This window comes from Lathamus discolor, chromosome 5 (assembly GCF_037157495.1).
Source record: "Lathamus discolor isolate bLatDis1 chromosome 5, bLatDis1.hap1, whole genome shotgun sequence".
NCBI lineage: Eukaryota > Metazoa > Chordata > Aves > Psittaciformes > Psittacidae > Lathamus > Lathamus discolor.
The window spans coordinates 42,277,776-42,287,401 of NC_088888.1; positions in this window are offsets into that span (position 1 = coordinate 42,277,776).

A 9,626-nucleotide genomic window follows, 5' to 3' on the forward strand; every position below is an offset into this window, starting at 1 on the left:
ATGCATATCACAATAATTTGGGAAGGAGGAGCCCAGCCAAGGGGAAGCAATAGGTTAGGAGCTGTTTTGACTGATACTGAGTGTGTTGAAATCCATGGACCATCTGATTCACACGAAAGTACTGACTAAATAATAATAAACCTAAAAATAAAATAAAATCTTTCATTTTGGGATAAGTGAATAAATTTTCAGCTCCTGACTCTAGAATTTTTATCTAGGTGGCCTTGGAAAATTGTTGAGCTCATCACAAATATACAGAAAAGACTCTTTCATTAACATAGTTTTGTGAGTCTTAATTCTGTTCAGAAATACAAAGTACAGTCAATTTAATTGCACCATGAGGCTGATTCAGTGCTCTAAGTGGAACATAAACTTATTCCTGTCTTTAAGTATATTTTCCGAATTAGCCAACTTTCTGCTAAAATGCTCAGCAGTAAAATGTTAACATTTAGACTGTCGTCTTGATTTTGGAGTCAGTACTGTATAGGGATGAACAGGTCATACCAATTGCAAATTATTCTTTCCATTGTCTTTGGTCTCCCGAACATAAGCCTGCATCAATCCTGTCTGATTCATGTCTTCAAGGATTTCTTCACAGCCGTGACTCTGAGGAACATAATTCGTTTTAAATGGGATGTAGACTTCAGAGCACCGGCTCGATAGCAAATTTAATAATGACATAAAGTCTTGTGTGAATGCAGCACAAAAAATTTCAGAAGCACAAGATTTCAGTTGAACTGAGTCTGTGCCCTTCATTTCCCACCTTCTTCTTTCTTCCTGTCATACTTACTTCAGGTTGGTATTTGTTTACATAGCACACAGTAAGCTAAAGCTTAAGTAAGTATCATCTCTTGACTCCTCCCGCCTGTTTATTCTCATCTCTGTGAAATATTTATTGCTGTTTCTTATATTCTTACATCCTGAGGGGCACGGCTTTTGTTTACATCTTAATGGAGTTAAATATCAGGATGTGTTTGCACAAGTCCTACAGGCATGCTCCTGCTTCTGCTCAGGTATTAAAGCCGCTTGTATGGGACTCAAAAAGCGAAGTTTTGTAAGCAAAGGTCTATGTTTCTGGTAAAACGGAAAATGTTCTACATCACATAACAAGAACAACTGTGATTTTGGGACCATTCACCCAGCTGAGCAGTTTAGTTTGTTTCCCTGCAGTTATGAATGTATTTTGCATCTTTCTACTCTGGAGGCAATTCACAATTCTCTATGTTTACCTGTGACACAGCATGGATACAGCCTAATCATTTGGCAGAAGTTTTGCCAGTTTAAAATCTGTTTGCCTGTCCCTAAATCTACTCCCAAACAGTTGCTCATTTGTAGTTAAATTTACAACAGGATATAGTGGTCTCAACAGTGCAACACTTGATTTTCAGGCGAGCATGGCCCTCCCATGCAAGGTGCAGGAGAGGAGCGTTGAGTCTTCCTCTTGCCTCTGGTGTCTGCTCCTGGGCCTAGGGATCTTCAAGTCTTTACGCAAAGTGGAGCACCCTTAGACAGGGCCAGCATGGCAGGCATAGGTCCCTGGGTAGGAGACTCATCCATGGGTGAGATGGAGTCAGGTCTTCATGTCCTGTTCCCCCTGTGAGCTGGACAAGCTAATAGAAATTGTAAATGGAAACAAAACCTCTTTGCATGTCTATCTGGCACCTGAGAGCTCTGAGGAAGTTGTTATTGTCATTTGACTTCTGTGGCAAAGAAAAGGATGCTTATTACAATCTAAATTAAACTGCACCCATAAACTGTAAATACTGTGACATACTCTTCCCCTAAAAGTACTGAGAGGATTATGTGTGTGAACTTGTACTTGCAGTTAGACAGCTCTTCTTAGCTGCTTCTGGGAAAGCCTCGTTGTGTATGTCTGTACTGCTAAATAAACCATGGCAGGAAGTAATACAAGGCCGAGTGGTGCAAGATGTGTCCTGTTGGTGCTCCTAGTGTCTGGCTCCCCTCTGAGCAGGAAGTTTCTGTATATCTCGTACAGTGCCTTGCCCTGCACCTCCTTGGGGCCTCATCTGCAGTACTGTTGCCCTAGGAGGTGATTGATAGGCTTTGGGAAGTTTTGGATTTGGCTTTCTTTCCACTTCAGTGCATCTGAAACACTCACCTGGCCTGCACTGCAGCCCACAATAGGGATGGGTTTAGAGCAGAACTTGAGGGTATTGTCACAAGTCATGGTGTCACGTGGCACACTTTGGTAGTACAAAATCTGCTAGAATCGTGTCAGAAAAGTAGGTGGGGGAAGCCAAACTTGGGGCAGCCATGTCCACAATGCCCTTTGGGAGCCATCCATGGAGTGAAGTATTTCCAGCACTGCACCCACTCACCTCCTGGAGAAGGCTATTGGGTGTAGTCCACAGCAGGGAGCTCACTAGCAACTGAGCAATACCCCTCACCTGAGCCGCAGTGCTAATGCTTGCTGCACGGCCTGCTTTTATCTTTAAATCTAGCGGCTGTAATTCCTGTCCTTGCAGAGGTGGGCTGTAATGAGGGAGAACAGACCGCAGGAGGAATTTTGTTTCCTAGCTTATGTAAGGGCTGTTTATTTGAGCCATACGATGCTTGGAAAAAGTGAAACAGAGACAACTTGCAACTTTAAAAAAAATACGTATATTTAATACAGCTTTACTGGTAAAGAAGGATAAAATACATCTGAGGAATATCTATCTAAAAAAATGAATCCATAAAACCGCAACAAATAGAGACTGGAGCAGGACATACAAAGAAGGACTAGGAGGTAATCATACATTAAAATATGTAAAAGCACATTAAACATAATAAAAGCATACATTAAAAAGAAAGATTTTATTTCAGCTTTTACATCATCATTGTCAAGGTGTGGGCCACATTTTTGAAAGCAGACTTCAAAAAACTCATCTAATAACCTTTCATAGCTAATTTAGCTCCTAAAGCACTCGGATGTTGTGGGAAGTAGTAACCCCTCCCATTTAATGAATGAACTTTCTTAGGAAAGAACAGCTTTGTTATAGAACAGCTTAAGTTAAAGGTTTGCATTGTCTGTCATTTGTTGTAGGGAATAAGAAAGGTTCCCCAAGAAGTCAGAACTATTAATACCCCTGTATCTGTAAGAGAAAAGAATTTAGACTTCTTTTGTTAGGTTTCAGGCAAAATGCTGGTTGGAAGATTGCTGGTTGGTGTCCAGCTTTCAAAGATAATTCCCTTAATTAGGACTCTTGCTTCATCATTTTGCCATTCCCATTGTCTGTGAAAATGGGAAGTTTGGGTCCCAGAGAGCAGGCTTAAATGGTGAATGGTAGAACTGCCTGCCTTGGTGAGAGCATCAAACTGAAGCACCACCTCTGCTTTTCAGCACTATGTGCAACTAGGGTACATATAAAAAGCGTATTAAACAACTGAAGAGTCATGGACAGCAACAGCAGTGAGCACATCTTGAAGAAATATGTGACCAGTGACTAAGTCACAGGGATTTGGTTTGTTTAGCTTGGAGAAAAGGTGACTTAGAAATGTGGGAATAACAATTCCCAGAAATGATACAGGTGCCTGGGGGAAGAGTCTTCCATGACCTCTGTCAATAGGATAAAAAGCAATGACCTCAAACTGCATCAAGCAAGATGTAGCTGAGACATCCCCCTTGAGAACAGCAAAGGACTGGAATTGTGTGTCTAGTGAGATGGTAGGCTCTTTCCTGACAGAGGGTTTAAGAACATCTCTTCAGATGTTTAAGTACAAACATCTGTTGAGGTAGTCTATAGCCAGTTCTAGGTTGGGAGAGGTGGATGTGCTAAATGACCTACCAAGGTCCCTTGTGGACCTACTTCCATCATTCTACTACTCTTGAAACAAATCACAGCACTCTTTAGCTACTATATAGCATTACATTTGTAAAAAAAAAAAAAAGAAGAAAAAAAAATCCATCTTTTTGTTTTGTAATGCTATTCTCCCCCAAGGTCACAAATGATGTAAGGTTTCTGAGCAATGGGTTAGCCAAATGCTGTCTGGATGCATAATTTCTAGCCCTTCTCACCCTCTACAAAGTCCCAGAAAATTGCTTTACGTTTGAGAGGAGAAAAAAATAATCTCTTGATGCTCCATCTTCCCCATAATAACTTGGAAAGAGAGGTGTTTTACATGAGCAAAAGCACGCCTTCCTTTTTCAAAGTGTTTTTCATGTTTATGGTCTTGGCCACAGAACCAAAACGTGAGTGATACATAGCCGTACTCATACAGTCTTTTTTTCACTAGAGGTAATGGCAGAAACCACAACTACAGCACAGCCTTTTTTTTGTTACGTCCTTCAGATTCCATAATTGGCTGGGATTGTTCCTGGAGTCAGCCCACAAGCTTATTCAAACGGATGAAAACTTTTCCTGCCCCTGTAATAAAAGCCTATTGGCCTTTCATGTTAAAGTCTATGGCAGAGTTTTTTAAAGGAATGAGATAGATATCTATTCAGCAAAATGTGTACACATGTTTTTTGGAACAGCAAGGCTCCTCTGAAGGAATGGGCAGGAGGGAGAGGAAGGAACTAAAGCTGTGGAGGACCTGGCTTCAGGCAGAGTCAGCAATGCCCACTGACCTGACTGGTCACTGAGGAAGAAGTTCTGCACCCAGCTTTCGATTAAGGAGATGGGCACCTGAAACCTGCCTGTTCTGTAAGCAAGAACATTGTGGGGTTTTTAAACTTTTAAAGGAACAATTAGTGTTTCTAAATCACTTCTGTTCCCCACGGAGAAGGTCTTACATCAATGCTAAGTATTACAGTTTAACCTGCACCCCTGATTAACATGCAAGTTTTGCTATCACCTATTAATTTATTCATTCTTCCTATATTCAGAAACCTTTTACATGACAGGTATATCTGCAACATCAAACACCAAGGGAATTATACTCCTGTCAGCTGATATATCCTTAATCATCTATATTATATTCAACTGACTTTGCACACATGAAAGAAAGAATTCACACACTAAAAGTGCCAAATAAGCTATCTTTTTGTAGTGTAGAGGGAATTAAGATGGAATGCTTAATATTTATATGTCCAACATGTATAAAACTGATATTTCCAAAACACTAACTGCGACTTGAGTAAGAAAAAAAATCCATCCATTCAGATAACATTAATATTAAAGAATTAATAGATTACTAAAACACTACTGTCTTTTTCTCTTCCCTTTTCACTTCTCCTATTGTTAATAGTGAGAAGTAAGAAAAACTTGTAATGCAAGGTAAGCCATTCAGTAGGCTAGTTATAATTTATATTAAATTTTGAATAAAAAGAGAATATTGATTTTTGTGGAAAGGCTGAAATAAGAAGATAATAAAGCATCCTCTTGTCAGGTAGGTTTCAGGGTCTAACTACTTCAATTACATTCAGAAACAAAAACTGTACTTCTAAAAAGAGAAGTACAGATAACCAAACTGCAAGACCATGACACATTTATCTAAGTAATATCTTTTTTCTCGTGGAAATGACAATGTACAAAAAAAAAAAGGAACGTTTATAGTGGGCAGAATGATCCATTGGAAGAAAATAATAGATGCAAGTTTCAGTCTAACTTTTTTTCATGGTAAAATCAATGACCTCTGGTGCATAGTAAATTAGGTAATTGTGTAAGATGTCAAACCACATAAATGATGTAGGGTTTGATTTTACAAATCAGTTCTGCCTGTGAGAAGTTCTGCAGTAGTGAGTACTAGTGATTAGAATGTTAGCATGAGGGACTGCTGCAGATTCTACCACTGTGATAACAGAATATAATAATTACATGATTGGAAAGTCCACGTAATAACAAAGTTCAAATTATTTTAAAGAGTGGTTTCAGCTGAAAATTAAAAAGCAACACTAAAGTACAGCATGGTGGTCTCCATATGTGGCTCTTTTTTAATCAGAACATACTCTACAGCTGCCTTTGCAGCACGTTTACCACCCTGCCAGCCAGAGAACCCACATTTGGGGACAGCGTCAGATTGTCTCTGCCTGGCTTTTGCAAAAATTGCACATATTCTGAACACGATGCATTTGCAATTTCTTAAAATACTCTCCTATTCTTCATTATTTGCATTCTTCATTTCCCAGCCAGCCAAATCCACACAGGACTTGACAGTTTTAATGGCAGCCGTTTCTTCTCACTTTCTAGACCATAACACAGAGGAAACACAGCAGAACACTTAAAGGCCTTACCTTACCTCTTAATGTACCACTTGCTTCAATATAAGATCCAGCCCTTCATTCCCAACAAGTCTAGTACTTCTATTTCTAAGTGTGAAAGGAGTGTGTTGCATCACACTGTAGTCACCACTCCAAACTGAACTCTGCAGTGGCAGTTCGGGTTTATCTGATAGGCAATATCTTCTTTCAAAGATAAAGTGATATTCTGTGTATTTCACATTTACCAAAATGTAGACTGTTGGAAAATGGTGGCAATGGAAATTTTTTTTGTTAATCTGGATTTGAAATTTCCCTACTGTAATTGTTTAAAAATTCTTTTCCTGTTTAGCATCTCCTTCCTGCAGTTTGCTTGAATTCAATTAGTGCTTGCAAGAATACAGCTTGTCCCATTTTGTTCTTGTTATAGGTGTGTTCTGCACCCTTCAAGACTTCCAGTATTTTTTTTGCATCTTACCTTTCTCAAAAACTTTTCTTTGAAGCATTGCTGTCCCTGAAGCAACTTCTTTAACAATTCCTTCTAGTTGGACACACTGCCAAAGTAGATATGTAGTTATTCCTTTTGGGGACTATGTCACAAAGCATACTCGAAGTGCTAACATCTGCAGCCACTCTGAAGGAAAGAACTGAGTTGTACACACTATATTCAGCAGCCCATCTCAGCTTCTCACTGCTGGCATCCCCAAAGCATTGACATGATTTCATATTCACTTAGTCAAGGACAGGTAGAGTTTAAACTAGGAGACACTGGACAAACTTTGGGAATTCTTACCTTGCTATCATCACCTAATCCTTGCCTCTCTTTAAGTGAGCATGCAGTGCCGCAGGAGGGAGTAGATTTCTACTCACAGTAGAAATCACACTGTGAGTAATTTCCCTTGCAAAACATAAGACAATGATGTAAATGTTATAAAATGTTTCACATTCTCTCTGCCAAACTTTTTTGGGATCTTCCAGCCCTGATTTAGTTTGCAAAAGTCTTGCAGAAAAATAGCACGTGGGGTACTCATGTGTCTTCACCATTCCCCATTTAGTAATGGGGAGGAAAAAAATCCCACCATTAAGCAATGTTATCCAAACTCTTCTGAAATGATATTGATTTGTTTGCTTCTTGGTGTTTTCTCAGCCATAAAACTCCTGTAAAGTGACTACCATCACCCCCTCCTACTTTTGGCTGCTTAGTTCTACATTTGCTGTAGCAAACCTGTTCAACCTGTTGGATGGAGAAGGCCTTTATTTTAAAGCAGAGCCAGGGGATAAGAAATAGAGGCATCCTAGGGGTTGCAGGTAGTATGGTGAAATTATGACCCGGGGAATTACAGACCAGTCAGTCTCACCTCTGTGCCTGGTAAAATCTTGGAGCACATTCTCCTGGACAGCATGCTAAGGCACATGAAAAACAACAAGGTGCTTGGTGACAGCCAGCATGGCTTCACTAAGGGGAAATCCTGCCTGACCAGTTTGGTGGCCTTCTATGATGGGGCTACAGAATTGATGGACAAGGGTAAAGCAGTTGATGTCATCTACCGGGACTTGTGCAAAGCGTTTGACAGTCCCACACGACATCCTTCTCTCTAAATTGGAGAGACATCAATGTGATGGATGGACCACTCAGTGGATAAAGAACTGACTGGACGGCCGCACATAAAGAGTTGTGGTCAATGGCTCGATGTCCGGCTGGAGACCGGTAACGAGTGGTGTCCCTCAGGGATCGGTGTTGGGACCGGTCTTGTTTAACATCTTCGTCGCTGACATGGACAGTGGGATTGAGTGCGCCCTCAGCAAGTTTGCCGATGACACCAAGCTGTGTGGTCCGGTTGATATGCTGGAAGGAAGGGATGCCATCCAGAGGGACCTTGACACGCTTGTGAGGTGGGCTGATGCCAACCTTATGAATTTCAACCATGACAAGTGCAAGGTCCTACACCTGGGTCAGAGCAATCCCAGGCACAGCTACAGGTTGGGCAGAGAAGAGATTCAGAGCGGCCCGGCGGAGAAGGACTTGGGGGTGCTGTTCGATGAGAAAATGAACATGGGCCAGCTTCAGTGTGCGCTCGCAGCCCAGAAAGCCAACCATATCCTGGGCTGCATCAAAAGGAGTGTGACCAACAGGTCGAAGGAGGTGATCCTGCCCCTCTACTCTGCTCTTGTGAGACCTCACCTGGAGTATTGTGTGCAGTTCTGGTGTCCTCAACATAAAAAGGACATGGAACTGTTGGAACAAGTCCAGAGGAGGGCCACGAGGATGATCAGGGGACTGGAGCACCTCCCGTATGAAGACAGGCTGAAGAAGTTGGGGCTGTTCAGCCTGGAGAAGAGAAGGCTGCGTGGGGACCTAATAGCAGCCTTCCAGTACCTGAAGGGGGCCTACAGGGATGCTGGGGAGGGACTCTTCGTCAGGGACTGTAGTGACAGGACAAGGGGTAACGGGTTAAAACTTAAACAGGGGAAGTTTAAATTGGATATAAGGAGGAAATTCTTTCCTGTTAGGGTGGTGAGGCACTGGAATGGGTTGCCCAGGGAGGTTGTGAGTGCTCCATCCCTGGCGGTGTTCAAGGCCAGGTTGGATGAAGCCTTGTGTGGGATGGTTTAGTGTGAGGTGTCCCTGTCCATGGCAGGGGGGTTGGAACTTGATGATTTTGAGGTCCTTTCCAACCCTAACTATTCTATGATTCTATGATTATGTGGATTTTCATTTTGCCTTTCTTTATCAAACAAAACCTAGTGGAAGGAACATCTGCCTGGTTGTGATACAGGAAATACATTGGACTGTCTTCAGGTAAGTTGTGGCTCTGCTCTGGTAGCAAATGGGTTTTGTGAAGAAAGGGAAAGACTTGAAAAAGCAGCCTGCCTATAAAGCTCATAAGGCAAGATTCACATCTCTACAGAGTTGCAGGAAGGGGATTTCTTCTCAAACATTTGCAAGACCTGGAGGCTCATACTGCATGGGCATTTGGTAGCTTATTTTTGCAGAGGCTGGAAAGAAACTTAAATGAGAAGATGGAGTAATTAATCGTGCCACCCAAGATTTTGGCTTTCTGTATAACACCAGGAGACAGGTGTGGCTGTTAGGAGATGAAGGCATGTTGCTTCCTTACAACCCAAGTGCAACAGGAATCCCGACTTTCAGTGTGTAGGGCAATAAATCCAGGCTTCAGAAGGCAAAAGATCATGGGGAGAGACTATAAGCCTGAAATATTCCAGAAAGGACTTTCAGATACCATGGAGACAACCAGACAAAGTCTCCTATTTGCTTGACTCATGGTGTAGATGGCATACTAAACTGATGCACTGAACCTTCAGTATTCTTGCTTTTAGATATACAAAAAGTGATACACAAGTGATAATATTTACAGCCTGCTGTTTTAAAACTATGGGAAATATTTGGGCTTGTAGTTCTTGTGCATCCAAACCATATGGAAATGGATTTAAACTTCCATGTCCACAAGCTCAGAGAAATGTCTCA